Below are 20,806 nucleotides of genomic sequence, written 5' to 3'. Positions count from 1 at the left end.
TTTATCTTTACTAGTTTTTGTATAAAAAAATTCATCTAGTCCAACTCCAACCTCATGTGAAAAATCCTATGTTTTTCTTATTCACAATCAAAGGCTCATACTAATCTTGTGGGACTGAAGATGAAATGTCAGAACATTCCTGTGTGTTTCCTATTGTTGTTTTTACAAATCCTGCTAATCAGAGATTAACAAGATGGTGAAAATCATTAGAGGTGTATTTTGTCTAAAATAAAACGTCCTAAAGAAACAATCCCACTAGATAGAACTCTCAATTTTTAGAGTCAAGACTGAAGGAATAAATAAGTTCAGGCCAAAAGCTGAACGAAAACAAGCGAGACAACAATCGACGGTACACAAAGCGAAAAACATCCTCGAGCGCAAATCCGCATACATTTATGCCCCCATGCACCCTGGCCCCTTGAGATGGTGACAGATTCCCATTCACGCTCACACGACTCCCGTATCTTTACATCATCAAGAACATTGGTGAAGAGTCCGAAAAAGAAAACATGGTGAACACATGTAAAAAGGTTCTGGGCGATCCCAAACTTATTCCACTTGACCATGCACGAGTAGTATTCTTTGCTCGTTCGCTCGCTTCATCGGCCATGCTCAATCTTACTGCTGCTCAGCTGCAGGCTGCTGATCCGCTACTGCGCTTTGGAGGAAGGCAAGAGTAGCCACCTTGCAGGCTCCTCGCGTTCCCGTACCCCTGCACGCACACCCAGATCACAAGTTAGTTCATGCTAGATGGAGTGAGAATTGAACGGGATGGCCCGGCCGTAGCTACCGCGTTCACGAGGTCCACAGTCGTGAGCTTGGATCGCACGCCGGTGCAGCGAGTCAATTGCAAGAAACCATTACATTTATGGCTAAGTTTGCAGGAAACCACCAAGTCGTTAATCCGTTGCAGAAAACACTGGAAAATCCGTTAACTCGTTGCAAAAAGCACTGATCGGGCCTTTAGCCTCGTTTGATCTCTTTTCCGACAGATGGGCCCCGAAAACGTTGACGTGGCACGACGGACAGGCAAACGACGCCGTTAGGACCAAAACGGTCAAGACGCCGCGCTGGTCGGTCTTGGTCAGTCAGTCCCCCCCCCCCTGCGCGCCCCTGTCCTCTCTCTCGCCCGCGCCCTTGTCCTCTCTCGGCCCTGCTCGCCGCCGATGATGGCCACCTCGCGTGGCGGTGACGATGGCAGTGGCGGTGGTGCTGGCGATGCATCCGGTGGCAGTGGTGGTCCTGCAGATCCAACAGAGGTTTGCGGCAGTTCAAACCCATCTCAGGCTCCGCCTCTTCCACAGCCGCCGCCACCGGCTTACCGTGTTGAATACACGGCGGCGAGGGCGTTCGCCAAGGCCGTCAAGGAAGATCCAGAGGAGAGCCATCACTACGCATCCTCCTTCGGCGGTGTCTCGTAAGTTTTCTCCTTCCCTACCCTGATTTGGCTTCTAGGGTTAGGGTTCTAAGTGTTTGTAGTTCTAGGGTTATAGGATTATTGATGTAGGTTGTTTATGTGGTCAGACATGTAAGTGAAGTGTTTATGTAGTTCTAGGGTTCTAAGTGTATGTAGTAGGCACCTAAACTTTAACTGAAATTACTGAATGTTAAACTCAATTTCAACTCACTCAATGTTAACTGAATGTTTTACTGAATTTACAACTCTATTTTTAAATGAAAAATGTTACTAAATCTATAACTGAATTTATAAGTAAAACTTTAAGTGAAACTTTAACTGAATAGTTTACTCTAACTGAATCTTTTACTGAATTGTGAAGTTAACAGTTTACTTTAACTGTATTTTTAACTAAAACTATAACTGTATTTTGAACTGAAACTATAATTCTGAAACTTTAATTGAATCTTTAAGTGAAACTTTAACTGAAATTTTTACTCTAACTGAATATATAACTGAATCTATAACTTTTAACTGAATTGTTTACTTTAACTAAATTGTTTACTTTAACTGAATTGTTTACTTTAACTGTAGATTGAATGATGAAGTGTGGGAAGTCAGATTCCATTTCCATGACAGAGATAATCTTGAAAGAAGCCTAAATGTGGATGATATAACATTTTACAATTTGATTGCACTAATAGAGCTTGAAGGATATGGGATGACAGACTTTATGTATTATGTTAGAGATCCAGGTGTTGGGGTTTCAGGTATGGAAGAACTGACAGATGATGATAAGGTGGAGGAAATGTTGGATGACCTAGTTATCAAAGGTCAGAAGGTGGTGAACATAACAGTCATCAGAAGTGATGCTCCAAGACCTAGTGATTTGAACATTGGACCAGTTTGTGAAGAGCAGGTTCCATTGTCTGAAATTGGTGTGCTAGTGGTGTATGAGATAGATACAACAGGACTATTGTTTCCTAGCCCAACAAAGCCACAACCAGTGCCAGTGCAGGTTTAACACACATGAGAGTTCATTTTTGAAGTAGAAGTGTCCACCAGTACCAGAATTTGCAATGGAGATTGGTGAAGAGAGGCATGAATATTTCATGGAGCAAGACCAAGACCAAGAGCAAATTGAGCATCTGATGGAGCAGAAGAGGAATGAAGAGATTGAGAAGTTCAGGAAAAAGGGGAAAGAAAAAGAGGAATACAAGGCAGTTAAAAGAAAACTTCCAGAGCTAATGGCTGAAGATTTCACTGATAGTGACAGTGACACTGATTTACTAGCAGATGAGGATATAATTGCTAGGCTTGAGGCAATGAAGAAGCATAGAGATGATCCACTTCATCATATTGAAGGGGACACTGATGTGGATGAGCCATATGAAGCAAAGGAGGAGGAGGAGGAGGAGGAGGAGGAGGAGGAGGAGAAGGCACCAGAGGAGGAGGAGGAAGGGAGCAACATAGGGGGAAGTACCATAGGAAGTAAAAGAAAGGGGCCAACCACAAGATCTCATGCTAGTTTGGATGAAATTATTGAGGAAGATTGGTTTCCTTCATCTGATGAGGAGAGCAACCCTGGCGACCTAAATCAGGAGGACAATGATGGGACTCAAGAAACATGTGTTAAGCTTCCAGCTGATAGGAAGAGCGGGGCTAAAAAGAAGAAGCCCAGACTTTGGTATGATGGGCAAAGGGAGGACCTAGAAGAGCAATTTATGATGTGACACAGTTCAGGAGGGCACTTCTTAATTTTCACATCTCATAGAATAGGAACCATGCCTTCCACGGGAACTGTCCAGACAGGATTATAGCAGTCTGCAAATTTGAGAATTGACCATTTTTCATTGCAGCTTCTCAGATAGCACATGAGAGGACATTCTGTATAAAGAAACTAAACTTACACCATATCTACCCAGTAGTAGGAGAGAGCACAAAAGTGACTGCTAAGTGGTTGGCACATGAATGTAAGCAATAGTTGAGGACAAACCCCAACACACCTGTCCATACTATAATTTCAAACTTGAAGCAAAAGCATGGAATAGAGTATCTATACATATGGCCTATAGGGCAAGAAAGCTAGCTAAAACTGTAGTCCTAGGAGATCAGAAGGCACAATATCACATGATAAGGGATTACCTAGAAGTTGTGCTAGAAACCAATCCAGGAAGTAGATGCACTGTCACAACAAAGCATCTGAAACTACATCCCAGCAAGAACCCAAGATTCCATGGCTTGTTCATCTGCCTCAATGCTTGCAAAGAGAGTTTCCTTAATGGTCGCAGACCATTCATAGGTATGTGCACACCCACTAATTAACTAGTGACTCTACATTTGTATGTGCACACCCACTAATTTGTTTGTAATCTACTTGTGATCTTGTGTGATAGGTGTTGATGGTTGCTTTATAAAGTTGACAACAGGGCAACAAATCTTGGCTGCCACTGGAAGAGATGGAAACAATAACACATTTCCCATTGCTTTTGCAATAGTGGACAAGGAAAACATAGCAAGCTTGTCTTGGTTTCTTACTCAATTAAAATACGCCATTGGTGGTGAGTCAAGCAAGTTTGGCTACTACACAATTATATATGGCAGGCAAAAGTTACTCTCTACTCCAATCATTGCATTGCTTATTAATTGGCATTGTTTATTAATTTCATACATGGCATTGTTGTAGTATTCCCAAATTGTAGTTCATTCAAACAGGGCCTTCTTATAGCCATAAACAATGTATTCCCCAACTGCAAACAAAGATTTTGCCTTAGACATATTTATTAGAACTTTCAAATAGCTGGTTTTAGAGGGGAAGAGTTGAAGAAATACATGTATTAGGCAAGTTATTCCTATACTGAGCATGGTTATGTAACAACAATGGAAGGCATGAAAAAGGAGTGTGAGCCAGCTTGGAAATGGCTATCTAGGATACCAAAACATACATGGGCTAGGCATGCCATGGACAACAATTGCAAAACTGACTTGGTAATTAACAATATAAGTGAAGTTTTAACAAGATGATACTTGATTCAGAGCCAAACCCATTAGAACTATGGTAGATGGGATCAGAACAAAGTTGTTACTGAAGTTCAATGCAAATAGGATAAAGACTGAGACTGCTAAGTGGCAGATATGCCCAACATATGCTGAGAAGTTAGAGGAATCAAAACATCATTCTAGGTTTTGTCAGTCTATCAAAGCTGGACCTGATCTCTTCCAGGTGACAAGTGGAGAAAGCACATATGCAGTTAACTTGTTGCTGCATACATGTGGTTGTAGGAAGTGGGACATGTGTGGAGTTCCTTGCAATCATGGTGTTTCTGCAATCAACAAGGCAAAACTACAACCCGAAGATTTTGTTCATGATTTCTTCAAGAAGCCAATGTATAAGGCAGCTTACAGTCCAATAGTTTCCCCTGTGCCTGGGCGTGATTTGTGTCCAAAGACTAGAACCCCTAACATTGAATCACCAATTTTCAAAGAGAGGCCAAGAAACAAAGAGTCAAAGAGGAGAAAGAGCAAGTTTGAAAAGCCAGCTCCAAAGGATACATCTAGGATGGCAACTATCACTTGTAGCAATTAACAGGACTGGGCATAGATACACTAGTTGCAAGCAGGCTCTTAAACCAGCCCTAGCAATGAGAATGAACCAGCACCAGGTAACTAATGTTGTAGGTTTTTCTATATTAATCTCACATACCAGTTTCTAACATTTCTATGCTGTAATTGTAGGAAAACAGGAGAGATGATACACCCAGAATTTTTTCTGCTCCTGCTCCCATGCCACCAAGGAGAAGAGCTCCTTCTTCTTCTGTTGCTCCGACTACTTCTCCAATTGCTGCTCCAGCTCCAGCTGCTCCAAGGGCTCCAAGGACAGCAATGACAGCTCCTTCTGCTCCTGTTGTAGCTCCCAATGCACCAAGGAGAGCTCCTTCTGCTACAACTGCAGGTGTAGCTCCTCCTGCTACAAGAGCAACAAAGAAAGCTAAAACAACAAGGACTGCAACTTCTACTGCTGGTGCTGGTGCAAGTTCCTCTACTGCTGCTGGGCCAAGAGGAAGAAACAAGTTCACCCCCCCCCCCAAGAACTACAGGTAGTGGAAGAGTGAGGAATCCATCCTTTAAGATGTTTGAGTGGTTCAACTATTCTCAGGGGAGCAGGTGAAGTTTTGTTAATTTGTGTTGGGCTCTGAACAAAATTGTATGTTGCTCGTGGTGAGCTGATGATGTTCAAAACATCTGTATTTTGGTTGTGATGAGACCTTTCATGTAAGGTACCTAGTGAACTTGTTGGGCTGTGATGAAAACTTGGAGTTGCTTCTGGTTAGCTGTTGATGTTCAAAACATCTTTATTTTGGTCGTGATGAGTACTTTCTGGTTAGCTGTGGCTCCTATTTTTTCTTATTGTTTGCTAATAAGTGTGATGAATGTGGCTACTATTGTGATGAATGAGATCAAACCTAATTATAGGACCTAGGGTGCCTCGACATCGATGGTATCCAAGATAACCTCATTTGATCATCTAGGTGCCAAATGTGATACCAAATGTGATAACAAACCAAATAGCTCACTAACATAGTTAACCTCATAGATGACACCATAGTTCAAAGCTTACAAGACATAGTTCAAGGCTACACCCTACTTCAAATACTACAAACTACCACTGGTTCACACATTACAAGCCATAGTTCAATGCTTGAAACTTAAAATAATGACCCACATGGTCATATTACAAATCACTCTTCATCACAAATATCCTTGATGTCCTTCAGCTTTCTCTTGTTCTTGTCACTAGCTTTGACAAGATCAGCAATGTGAAACTCCAAATTTCTCCTCTCAGTGCTCAACTTTTCCTTCTCCTTCAAATGAGGAAACTTTAGATTCCTAATCACATTACCTTGGGCAACATGAATGCTCTTCAACTAGTAAACCTTTTCCTTCAGTTCTTTGTTCTCAGCTCCCATTGCACCCAACTGTTCCTTCAAAGCTGACATTTTGTCCAAATGAGGAGTGATCTCCTCATGTTCACCTTGTTGGACTTCATTTTCCTTGGGAATATTGTCCTGGGTATCAAGTAGGTTGTTCACATCCTCAACAAGCTTCTCATAAGTCTCCTGTAGCTTGTTCTTCTATGATGTGAGATTGTGGACAAGTGATGAATGTTCCAGACATGCCATCCTATTAGCACACTGGCAATCCTCATACATAAGCCATAGTTTGTGAAGAGCATTCTGCAGCTGCTCTGGCCACTCCTCATCTACCCACTGAACAACACCACAATTGCTTGCTTCCTACAAAACAACAAGTAAAAATTCATTTTCTTCCTTTTTTACTTCACTTCAATTCAGTTCAATTCAAAACAACTCGAGTATACTGCACATGCACAATTCGGCTCAATTCTGAATTTATATCTGAATTTTTAACAACATAGTACACTGAATTTACTTCATTTATACCTTAATTTTTAACATCACAGTACAATTGAGTTCAGTTCATTTACTTCATTCATATCTATGAACAATGCACATCACACTCTATAGCATGCAACGTGACAGTACATTTAACTAAACTACTAGATGAACAGTGAACATGAACAATGACCAGTGAATATGAACAATTTATATTTTCTTCACAAAGTAAGCAAACTATAGATTTTTGCTAGCACTTACATCAAGTCCACAAGCAATGAACCTCCTCTCAGTGCTAATCCCATCGAAGAAAACAAACCTCTTCGCTGGCTGGCCATGCTCACACATCACCATCACATCATCGTCAACACCAGAGTAGTTCGGGTCCTCAATTGTAGCCAGGATCTAGATCAACAAAAGAAACACGCAAAATTCATCTCACGAGTTCAAATCGAGCAAGAAAAACAAAATCCCCAAATCGAAACCCTAGCTCAAAGAACCACATGGAAACACTCAACATCACTAACCTTGATAGGGGAGCCGCCTGAAGAGTACTCGTAGCCCAATTCCTCGCTGGTGTCGCTCCACGAAACCATGTCGGAGGGCGGTGAGCTGGCTTCTCACTGACGGTGACCAGGGCCAGAGAGAGAGCAGGGGCGCGGGGGATCTGTCTGGCGAGCACTGATAGGACTAACCGGCGCGGCGTCTTAACCATTTTGGTCATAACGGCTCCATCTGCCTGGCCGTCATGCCATGTCGGCATTTTCAGGGCCCACCTGTCGGAAAAGAGATCAAACGAGGCTAAACGGCTGTTCAATGCTTTTTGCAACGAGTTAAGAGATTTTATGGCGTTTCCTGCAATGGATTAATGGCTTGGTAGTTTCCTTCAAACCTAGCCACAAATGTGATGGTTTCTTGCAATTGGCTCCCAGTGCAGCAGCACTACGAGAGCACAAAACACACAAAAATCAATCACAACCGATGTGATTAGTGTAGAGGGAGATGATCAAACTATCACGACTTTGCTTTTTAATTACCACAATCAAGTGATGTTCCTTCCCATAGAGCGTAGCTACTTCCTCAAAAAAGTTTGGGTTCTTCTCCTCGCCTTGAGATAATCAGAAAGGGAAGGAAAAGCCCCATCAGTGATGGATCAAGAAGAAAAGGGAGTGAATCGTGAAGAAAGCAGCTGACCCTGGGGAGTGACTGTGAGGTAGTAGGGGACGTTGGGGCACCGGCGGCGTGGTCGTTGTAGAAGTTCTCTGGCAACCACATGTCAGTCGAGGTCGGCTTGGGCGCCGCCACCGGATCTTAGGAGCGCGCAGGCTTGGCAGGCATCCACGGTCGGGGTAGGGTTGACTAGCTCCTCCTTTCTGGTAGACACCATTGATGATGATTGGCAGTGTTAACATACACTTTGGACATTGTACTGTTGTAATATTGTGTTGTTGTAACTTAGCCCTATTCTCTAGGATCTCACCGTACTCCTCTGTGCATGGCATGCGTGCCCTCCCCTCCTAGTTCCTCTCCTTCCCTCACCGTCATCCTTCCTGCAACATCTTCTGCCCTGTCCACCATCGTTGCGCCACCTCCATCCCCACCTGTCGATCCCTACCTTCTCAATTTCCATCAAGATCATATCTCCAACCACATAAAGTTCAAGCTCGATCTTACTGAACATATAACTACATCAAGTGGCATACATTTTTCATCTTTGTCGTCCAGCAGCACCGCATCCTGGACCATGTCCAGCACCCGCCCCAGGCCACTGCTGGTGCCTCTTGGCTTGCTGTCGATCATCGGGTCACCATATGGATTCTCTTCACCTTGGTCGACTCTCTTCTAGAGCTTATCATGGGCGGCGCCAATGATGCTTTCACTGCCGAGTCACGCATCCGCGCCTACGTAGTTCCAGGCCAACCAGGGCGCTCAATACCTTCATCTGACTCGCCAATTCCACAACCTGAAGCAAGGGGACATCACTATCTTGGAGTGTGCATGCAAGCTCAAGGCCCTCACGGACGGCCTCGCTGACACGGGCAACCCCGTTACCGACCAGAATCTGACGATGCAACTACTTCACGACCTCGATGCTTGATACGCCTCTGTCATATCTACTTTTCCAATCTTTTGCTCTTGTTTTGGACTCTAATTTGCATGATTTGAATGAAACTAACCCGAACTGATGTTGTTTTTAGCAGAACAACCATGGTGTTGTTTATGTGCAGAAATAAAAGTTCTCGGAATTGAACGAAACTTTTTGGAGATTTTTTATGGAATAAATAAAAAATACTAGAGCAAAGACCCACCAGAGCGGGCCCATCTACTGTCCACAAAGCACCAGGGCGCGGCTACCCCCGGACGCACCTTGGTGGCTTGTGGGGCACACGAGGCTCCACTGACCGTAATCTCAACACTATAGATTCAGATTTCCCGAGAAAAAAAATAGGAGAAGAAGTTTCATCGCATTTCACGATACGACGTGTCGAGCGGATGACCCCGGGTAGGAAGCGGAACCCGGATCCTTTTTCAAAACATGAGGGCGGCATGTGCCCCTCAACCCGGCGGGCTTGCTGGCCAGCTTCCCAGCGCGAGCGAGCTAGGCATGGCTACCCGGCCGACCAGTTGGCTGCATGCTGGCTAGCCGCAGGTCAGCGACCGTCCCATCCGGACGTACAACAAGACAAGTCCCGGCGACAGAGCAGGCGTGGCAACAATGCGCTACCTATCCGAGATGATCGAGGCGAGCGTGGCTACAACGTCCCCCGTACCGCTGACCGAGGCGGACGGTGACAGGGCGACGCGACACGGTAGGCACGCGGTGTCAACCACTCCATGATGCAAGACAAGACTGGACACAGTAACATGTAGCCAGCAGGACCCGCGCCCGACGGACCTGGCGAGCCGGCGGGCCCCGCTACTAGCTCCCAGACGATGACACCAGAGCACAACGCCCCCATAGTTTTACCTTTGTAACCCTCGAGTTCGGCCTATAAGACCCCCCAGGAGGCCTCCATGCACAAGGACCTTGATCACCCCTCAGTAGAGCACACACATGCCCACATACACGAGAGGTAGGGTAGAAGGCCAACTCCTTCTTCCTCCTCCCCCAAACAGCTCCAGGATCAACCTTGTAGCCCTTGTGCATCCGATACTATATTTGACAGGACTAGGGGTGTTACCTCCCCCGGAGGGCCCCGAACATGGGTAAGCCTCATGTCTCATAGTTATGCGTGCCAACCTCACCTCTAGAACCCACCGGCGTCTGATACGTCTCCAATGCGTATTTATAATTTTTTATTGTTCCATGCTATTATAGTATCAATCTTGGATGTTTTATATACAATTTCAAGCAACTTTAGATCATTTTTGGGACTAACCTATTAACTTAGTGCCCAGTGCCAGTTGCTGTTTTTTGCTTATTTTTGACTTTGCAGAATATCAATACCAAACAAAGTCCAAATGCCGCAAAACTTTTTGGATATTTTTTCTAGCAATAAGAGACCTTGGAAGCTTCTGGAGTACATGAGAAGATGGAGGAGGGGCCCACTAGGCACCAGGGCGCCCCAGAGGCCCCTAGCATGCCCTGGTGGGTAGTGGGGCCCATAGACCTTCGTTTGACCTAACTCCGCCTCTATAAATACCCTAAAATCAGAAAACCCTTGGGTGAGTCCATGAAATACTTTTTCCACCACCGCAAGCCTTTGTTCTCGAGAGGTCCCATCTGGAGGCCTTCTCTGGTACTCTACCGGAGGGGAAACGATCACGAAGGGGTTCTTCATCATCCTTGCTGCCCCTCCGATGATGTGTGAGTAGTTGATGACCCACAAGTATAGGGGATCTATCATAGTCCTTTCGATAAGTAAGAGTGCCGAACCCAACGAGGAGCAGAAGGAAATGACAAGCGGTTTTCAGCAAGGTATTCTCTGCAAGCACTAAAATTATCGATAGCAGATAGTTGTGTGATAAGATATATCATAACAAGTAACAAGTAACAAAAGTAACTAAGGTGCGGGAAGGTGGCCGAATCCTTTTTGTAGCAAAGGACAAGCCTGGACAAACTCTTATATAAAGAAAAGCGCTTTCGAGGACACATGGGAATTACTGTCAAGTTAGTTTTCATCATGCTCATATGATTTGCGTTCGTTACTTTGATAATTTGATATGTGGGTGGACCAGTGCTTGGGTGTTATCCTTCCTTGGACAAGCCTCCCACTTATGATTAACCCCTCTTGCAAGCATGCGCAACTACGAAAGAAGAATTAAGATAAATCTAACCATATCATGAAACATATGGATCCAAATTAGCCCCTTACGAAGCAACACATAAACTAGGGTTTAAGCTTCTGTCACTCTAGCAACCCATCATCTACCTATGACTTCCCAATGCCTTCCCCTAGGCCCAAATCATGGTGAAGTGTCATGTAGTCGACGTTCACATAACACCACTAGAGGAAAGACAACATACATCTCATCAAAATATCAAACGAATACCAAATTTACATGATTACTTATAACAAGATTTCTCCCATGTCCTTAGGAAAAAACAAGCATATTTATAATCAAGATCATAGGATTATTAATTATCATTAAGGATATGAAAATATAATCTTCCACCGGATAAACGAACTAGAATCAACTACAAGGAGTAATCAACACTACTAGCAACCCACAAGTACCAATATGAGGTTTTGAGACAAAGATCGAATACCAGAGATGAACTAGGGTTTGAGAGGAGATAGTGCTGGTGAAGATGTTGATGGAGATTGACCCCCTCTCGATGAGAGGATCGGTGGTGATGACGATGGTGATGATTTCCCCCTCCCGGAGGGATGTTTCCCCGGCAGAATAGCTCCGTCAGAGCCCTAGATTGGTTCTGCCCAGGTTCCGCCTAGAGACGGCGGTGCTTCATCCCGAAAGCTTCCTTCTGATTTTTTCTAGGTCAAAACACACCATATGGCAGAAGATGGGCGTCGGGGGCCTGCCAGGGTGCCCAGAAGGACGGAGGGCGCGCCCAGGGGGGTAGGGCGCGCCCTCCACCCTTGTGGATGGCCGGTGGCCCCCTCTGGTGCTTTCTTCTCCCAATATTTTTTATTTATTCCAAAATGATTCTCCATGAAGTTTCAGGACTTTTGGAGTTGTGAAGAATAGGTCTATAATATTTGCTCCTTTTCTAGTCCAAAATTCCAGCTGCCGGCATTCTCCCTGTTCATGTAAACCTTGTAAAATAAGAGAGAAAAGGCATAAGTATTGTGATATAATGTGTAATAATAGCCCATAATGCAATAAATATTAATATAAAAGCACGATGCAAAATGGACATGTCAGTAGTTGACCACAGATCTATGGGTCCATAGTTAGTAGCTAGATGGCTTCTTCTCTCTTTTTGATTCTCAATACAATGTTCTCCTCGTTGTTCTTGGAAATCTATTTGATGTAATGACTTTTTGTGGTGTGTTTGTTGGGATCCGTTGAATTGTGAGTTTATTTTCAGTCTATACAAGAATGTTATTTGAGTTTTCTCTGAACTCTTTTATGTATGATTAATATAACCTCGTATTTCTTCTCCAATTTATTGGTTTGGTTTGGCCAACTAGATTGACTTATCTTGCCATGGGAAGAGGTGCTTTGTAATGGGTTCAATCTTGCGGTGCTCAATCCCAGTGACAGAAGGGGACATGACACGTATGTATCATTGCCATTAAGGGTAAAAAGATGGGGTTTATTCATACGTGAGTTTATCTTGTCTACATCATGTCATCTTGCTCAATGCATTACTCCGTTTTCTCATGAACTTAATACACTAGATGCATGCTGGATAGCGGTCGATGTGTGGAGTAATAGTAGTAGATGCAGGCAGGAGTCGGTCTACTAATCTTGGACGTGATGCCCATGTATGATCATTGCCTTGGGTATCGTCATAATCATTTTCTTTTCTGTCAATTGCCAAACAGTAATTTGTCTACCCACCGTATGCTATTTTCTCGAGAGAAGCTTCTAGTGAAAACTATGCCCCCAGGTCTATCTTTTATCATATAAAAATCCTAAAAATACCTTGCTGCAATTTTATTTTATTTATTTTATTTTTTATTTTGTTTAATCTATCTAACAAAACTTATACAATTTAATCTTGCTCATAACCGTTGAGGGATCGACAACCCCTTTGCGCGTTCGATTGCAAGTATTTGTTGCTTGTGTGAAGGTGTTGTTTACATAGTGTTGCTTGGTTCTTCTACTGGATTGATAACCTTGGTCTCATAACTGAGGGAAATAATTATATCTATTGTACTACAACATCCTCTCGTCTTTGAGGAAATCCCAACGTAGCTTACAAGTAGCAGCGTCCTCACGTAGCCCCCCCCCCACTTTTACCCATCCCATGGCATCTACCGTGAGATCACCACGACAGTTGGCGCCTACCGTGGGGCTGCTCGCGGTGTCGGCCGGAGTCAAGTTGCGGACGAGGCCCTTCACCAGCTCCGACGAGCACATTGTGCACTATGTGGTTCCCGCATTCGGTGTGGGCACTAACGGCTCCACTGTTGGCTCCATCATCCCCTTCGGTGCGTTCCACACCATCGTCACGCTTATCTCGGACAACTTCCCTAGCATGGTGTAAGACATCACCAACTCACCCATTCCCGTTGGTCACTGGCTCCAGCCACACACCTCGTCTCAGGCTGCTGCGGCTCGCGCCGACCAGCACTACAAAAAAAATACACTTCCGTGATGATACGTGTTTATCACAGTAGGTCGCATTTTTTGTCATGCATGTACATCCATGACAATTTTATGACAGAATCAAGATAGTCATACCTGTGTTGTCGTAGAAGTGTTCCATGACATTACCAAAATTATCATCACAGAAGTGTCCACTTCCATGACGATACATCGCGCGTCACAGAAGTGCTTTCATCAAGGGTGACCGACACGTGGCATCCACCGTAACGGAACGCCGTTAAGCTATCGGGTCGGGTTTTGGATCCGATAACCCATTAACAACCCCGACCAATGGGGATTTTCCACATGTAAAATCATCATTGGCTGGAGGAAACACGTGTCGGCTCATCGTTGGGACAGATGTCTCCACTCATTGGACAGAAGTCGCCTATGATACGTCGACACGTGGCACGACCCAATAGAGGCCCATTCCTGTGAAAAGGCCGACCCGTTTGACTTGGTCAAAAGGTGGCGGGCCGGCCCATGGAAAGCCTGTTAACGGCCTGTTCGCATATAGCCCATTTACAGCCCGCTAACCCAAGGCCCGTTACGCCCTATCTGAATTAGGCCCAGTAGCGTCATCTGGGCCATCCAATATGATTCCATCCCGTTTTCACTTCCGGACCATGTATGGCCCATGACGTCTTTCGACCCATATGAGGCCCTATGTAACTCTTGGCCTATTAACGGCCCGTGGTGAAACTGGCCCGTAATGAACAGTGTATCACTTTACACCCATTAACGGCCCGTGGTGAAACTAGCCCGTAATGAACAGTGTATCACTTTAAACCCATTAACGGCCCATTATTCCGTTGGACCGTTTCTAGCCCATGTTATCTTTCGGCCTTCTCAGAGCCCATTTATTCTTGGGCTCATTTCCAGCATTCGTTTACTTACGACCCATTACTGACATTTTCTGCTTGTGGGCCAAATTCAGCTCCTGGTTACATTCGGCCCGTTTGTGGTCCGTTAATATGTTGGGTCGTTTTCATAGCGTCATCGAATACGGCCTATTAACGATGGCCCGTTATGGTCGGCCCATGAACGGACGATTCCAACTCTAGCCCGTTTACGGCCATAATGTGGCCTGTTATTGGCCCATGTTTGGCCAATCGATCATACGGCCCGTATAAGGCCCATTGATGATACGGCTCGTAGAAGGCCCGTTGTTTCTACGGCCCGTAGAAGGCCCATTGTTTCTACGACCCGTAGAAGGCCTACTGTTTCTACGGCCCATAGAAGGCCCACTGTTTCTACGGCCCGTAGGAGGCCCAGTGTCACTACAGTAAATATTAGCCCATGGTTATTGTGGCCTAGTTTTAAAAAATAGGTTATTGCAGCCACTAGCAAACCACGGAAAAAGAACTGCACTGACTACAAGCAAACAAATAAACAAGACAACAAGGAAATAAATAAGCAAGCAACTTATGCTAGGCTATCATGGCTATTACACATATTACATCCACTGGGCATCAAGGTTTTCCACCAGTGCAAATATAGGGAACAAAGCAGCATATAAACGCCGCAGCAAAACAAGTCCAGAACTGAAACCACTTCAGAAGAGTTCAAGAAACAATATCCTGGGTACCCATAATGCTGGCAAGATGCTTAGCAAGCTTATTAACTTTCTCTTGTTTGGTGCTTAAATCCTCCAACGCTTGCTGTTGCAAAAGAAAGTGCGCATCTGAATTCTGCAGGGACTTCCTTAGTCCTTTGGCTTCTTGCCACAACACACCTGACTGATGCCTTTCAGCTTGTAGCTGATACTGAAGAAGCCGAAGTGATTCAGGCACCGAGTTCGAAGAGCTTGTGCCAGGGTACTGGCCAGTAACTCGAACACTACATCAACGCAGGACTGTGGGGTTTTCTCACTGTCTACAAGATCGTTTTTATCACCTTTCTTGGAGACCAACATGGTTGTCTCACTATCTTGAACCTTATTGACACGTCTCCAACGTATCTATAATTTTTGATTGTTCCATGCTATTATATTACCTATTTTGAATGATTATGGGCTTTATTATACACTTTTATATTACTTTTGGGACTAACCTATTAACCGGAGGCCCAACCCGTATTGCTGTTTTATTGCCTGTTTCAGTATTTCGAAGAAAAGGAATATCAAACGGAGTCCAAACGGAATGAAACCTTTGGCATCATGATTTTTTTGGAAGAATATCACCCAGGAGACTTGGAGTTCAAGTCAGAAGATCCTCGAGGAGGCCAGGAGATAGGGGGGCGCGCCCCCCTATCTCGTGGGCCCCTCGAGCACCCCTCGATCGACTTCTTTCGCCTATATAAGCCTACGTACCCTAAAACCGTCGAAGATCAAGATAGATCAGGAGTTCCGCTGCCGCAAGCCTCTGTAGCCACCAAAAACCTCTCGGGAGTCCATTCCGGCACCCTGCAAGAGGGGGAACCCATCACCGGTGGCCATCTTCATCATCCCGGCGCTCTCCATGACGAGGAGGGAGTAGTTCACCCTCGGGGCTGAGGGTATGTACCAGTAGCTATGTGTTTGATCTCTCTCTCTCTCGTGTTCTCTCTCGTGTTCCCTCTATGGCACGATCTTGATGTATCCCGGGCATTGCTATTGTAGTTGGATCTTATGGTGTTTCTCCCCCTCTACTCTCTTGTGATGAATTGAGTTTCCCCTTTGAAGTTATCTTATCGGATTGAGTCTTTTCTGAGAACACTTGATGTGTGTCTTGCCATGCTTATCTGTGGTGGAAATGGGATATCATGTGCCACTTGATGTATGTTTTTGTGACCAACTTGCGGGTCCTGCCCATGAACCTATGCATAGGGGTTGGCACACGTTCTTGACTCTCCGGTAGAATATTTGGGGTACTCTTTGAAGTACTTTGTGTTGGTTGGATGAATCTGAGATTGTGAGATGCATATCGTATAATCATGCCCATGGATACTTGAGGTGACAATGGAGTATCTAGGTGACATTAGGGTTTTGGTTGATTTGTTTCTTAAGGAGTTATTCTAGTACGAACTCTTTTATAGATTGATCCAAAAGAATAACTTTGAGGTGGTTTCGTACCCTACCATAATTTCTATGTTTGTTCTCCGCTATTAGTGGCTTTGGAGTGACTCTTTGTTGCATGTTGAGGGATTGTTATATGATCTATCTATGTTATTATTGTTGAGAGAACTTGCACTAGTGAAAGTATGAACCCTAGGCCTTGTTTTCTATCATTGTAATACCGTTTACGCTCACTTTTACCACTTGTTACCTTGCAGTTTTTATTATTTCAGATTACAAATACCTCTATCTACTATCTATTTTGCACTTGTATCACCATCTCTTCGCTGAACTAGTGCACCTATACAATTTACCATTGTATTGGGTGTGTTGGGGACACAAGAGACTCTTTGTTATTTGGTTGCAGGGTTGTTTGGGAGAGACCATCTTTATCCTACACCTCCTACGGATTGATAGACCTTAGGTCATCCACTTGAGGGAAATTTTCTACTGTCCTACAAACCTGTGCACTTGCAGGCCCAACAACATCTACAAGAAGAAGGTTGTGTAGTAGACATCAAGCTCTTTTCTGGCGCCGTTGCCGGGGAGGCTAGGTAAAGGGCACTCACTCACACCCCGTCAACTAAGCTCTTTTTTGGTGCCGTTGCCGGGAAGGTGAGTGCTTGAAGGTATATCTTTAGATCTTGCAATCGAATCTTTTTGTTTCTTGTTTTATCACTAGTTTAGTTTATAAAAGAAAACTACAAAAAAATGGAGTTAAGTTTGTCTCATACGCTTCATCTTTTTAATATCTTTCGTGAGTTTGAGGGAAAGGAAAATTGTGCTCAAGTGCTAGAAGAAGAATGCATTAGAATGTTTGGTACTAGATCTTTGAATGATGAGCATGATTGCAATGTTTTTAGTATGAATTCCTTGAATATCCATGATGCTAATGATATGCAAAGCCACAAGCTTGGGGAAGCTATGTTTGATGAATATGATATATTTTTCCCCCAAGCTTTGATGAGCAAATTTATTTTGATGATAGCATACCTCCTATTTATGATGATTATATTGATGAAAGTGGGTTTGGAAGAGTTTCAACTTTAGGAAGTAGTGATCCCACTATTTTTGAGGATGTTGAATCTTATTGTGATGAATATGAAAGTGTATTTGGAAGAGTGTCAACTTTATTTAGTGATGAATCCACTATTTCGGAAGAGGTTCCAATTGATTATGAGAACAAAGTTGCTATCTATGATGATTATTGTGATGACTTGTATGCTATTAAGAATAATGATAACCATGAAACTTGTCATCATGATTTTAGTTTTCAATTGGATTATGCCTCACATGATAATTATTTTGATGAGTTTGCTCCCACTATTATTCATGAGAAGAATTTTGCTTATGTGGAGAGTAGTAAATTTTCTATGCAAGTAGATCATGAAAATAATGCTTTAGGTGCTGGTTATATTGTTGAATTCATTCATGATTCTACTGAAAATTATTATGAGGGAGGAACATATGCTTGTAGGAATTGCAATAATGTCAAGTTTCCTCTCTATGTGTTGAAATTCTTGAAGTTATGCTTGTTTTACCCTCCTATGCTAGTTGATTATTGTTCCCATAAGTTGTTTGATCACAAAAATCCCAATGCATAGGAAGTGGGTTAGACTTAAATGTGCTAGTCATATGCTTCATCATGCTCCCATTATGTTTCAATTCTTATCTTTTATGTGAGCATCATTGTCATCATCATGCCTAGCTAGAAAGGCATTAAAGAAAAGCGCTTGTTGGTAGACAACCCAATATTTATCCTTACTGTTTTTGTGTTTCCACATGATTATGCTACTGTATTAATCATGTTTTATATCTTTTGTTTCAATAAAGTGCCAAGTAAGACCTTTAGGATGGCTTACGGTGATAGTTGTGTTGATCCTGCTGAAAATCAGAAACTTTTGCACCCAGTAAATTAGTTTTGTTAATTCACAGAAACGTGCTTCTGATCTGATTCTTTTTGATATGGATTGGTACACAAATTTCTTAGGACTTCCTAATTTGGTAGGATGTTTGTAGTTCCAGAAGTATACGTTTGATACAGATTACTACAGACTGTTCTGTTTTTGACAGATTCTGTTTTCTATGTGTTGTTTGCTTATTTTGATGAATCTATGAGTAGTATCGGGGGGTATGAACCATAGATAAGTTGGAATACAGTAGATATTACACCAATATGAATTTAGAATGAGTTCATTACAATACCTAAGTGGTGGTTTTATTTTCTTATACTAACAAAGCTTACGAGTTTTCTGTTGAGTTTTGTGTTGTGGAGTTTTCAGGTTTTGGGTAAAGATTCGATGGACTATGGAATAAGGAGTGGTAAGAGCCTAAGCTTGGGTATGCCCAAGGCACCCCAAGGTAATATTCAAGGACAACCAAGAGCCTAAGCTTGGGGATGCCCCGAAAGGCATCCCCTCTTTCGTCTTCGTCCATCGGTAACCTTACTTAGAGCTATAGTTTTATTCACCACATGATATGTGTTTTGCTTGGAGCGTCATTTTATTTTGTTAGTATTTTCTTTCTGTTATTTAGAATAATGTTTTTCATCTTTAGTTTCAATAAAAATGTCAAGGATAGCCTTTGCCATGCTTATTTTGCTAGTATACATGTTGCTGTTTGAAAACAGAAAGTTTGCCGCTGTTGCAAAAAATCCCTAGAAAAGTAAGAGAATGGTATAATGATGAAACCTTTTGCATAATGAGATATGAAAAATTTACTACAGTGGTAATTTTCTCTCATAATTTTTGAAGTTAGGGAAGTTTGATGAATATTGTATTCTTTACAGACTATACTGTTTTGACAGATTGCTGTTATGGTTGCATTGTTTGCATATGTTTGCTTGTTTAATGATTCTATTTGAGGATAGAAGTATTAAATATGCAGAGGCATTTAGTATGCAATGTTGAATAATAATTTTAGTGATTTGTTACAGTAGAAAATGATAATGTTTTGCATTGGTTTAAACTAACCTATCTCACGAGTTCTTGTTGAGTTTGGTGTGGATGAAGCTTTTGATAAAAAGAGAAACCATGATATGAGAGGAATTAAGGAGACACAAAAGTTCAAGCTTGGGGATGACCAAGGCACCCCAAGATAATATTTCAAGAAGTATCAAGCATCTAAGCTTGGGGATGCCCCGGTAGGCATCCCACCTTTCCTCTTCAACAACTATCGGTTAGTATCGGTTGAGCCTAAGTTTTTGCTTCTTCACATGAGTCGTGCTATCCTTGCAATGCTATTTTATTTTGTTTTGCTTGCTGTTTGAATAAGATACCAAGATCTGAAATTCTTAAATGAGAGAGAGAGTCTTCATATAGTTACATAATTATTTAGCTACTCATTGATCTTCACTTATATCTTTCGGAGTAGTTTGTCATTTGCTCTAGTGCATCACTTATATCTTTTAGAGCACAACGGTGGTTATATTTTGTAGAAATTGCTAGTCTCTCATGCTTCACTTATATTATTTTGAGAGTCTTAAACAGCATGGTAATTTGACTGAAAACTATCATTGAAAGTGAATTGGATGCCATGATCAATTTGATACTTGATAATTGTTTTGAGATATGGAGGTAGTAATATTAAAGTTATGCTAGTTGGGTGATTATGAATTTAAAGAATGATTGTGTTGAAGTTTGTGATTCTCGTAGCATGCACGTATGGTGAACCGCTTTGTGATGAAGTTGCAGCACAATTTTATTTATTGATTGTCTTCCTTATGAGTGGCGGTCGGGGGACGAGCGATGGTCTTTTCCTACCAATCTATCCCCCTAGGAGCATGCGCATAGTACTTTGTTTTTGATGACTTCTAGATTTTTGCAATAAGTACATGAGTTCTTTTGACTAATGTTGAGTCCATGGAGTATATGCACCTCACCCTTCCATTATTGCTAGCCTCTCTTGTGCTACGCAACTTTCGCCGGTACCATACACCCACCATATACCTTCCTCAAAATAGCCACCATACCTACCTATTATGGCATTTCCATAGCCATTCCGAGATATATTGCCATGCAACTTTCCACCATTCCGTTCATATGACACGCATTACTTTTGTCATATTGCTCTTTGCATGATCATGTAGTTGACATCATATTTGTGGCAAGGCCACCTTCATAACTTGCATACATGTCACTCTTGTTTCATTGCATATCCCGGTACACCGCCAGAGACATTCATATAGAGTCATATCTTGTTCTAGCTTTGAGTTGTAAATCCATAAAAGTGTGATGATCTTCATTA

This window comes from Triticum aestivum, chromosome 6B (genome assembly GCF_018294505.1).
Source record: "Triticum aestivum cultivar Chinese Spring chromosome 6B, IWGSC CS RefSeq v2.1, whole genome shotgun sequence".
NCBI classification, from domain to species: domain Eukaryota; kingdom Viridiplantae; phylum Streptophyta; class Magnoliopsida; order Poales; family Poaceae; genus Triticum; species Triticum aestivum.
This window is presented reverse-complemented; position numbering follows the sequence as displayed.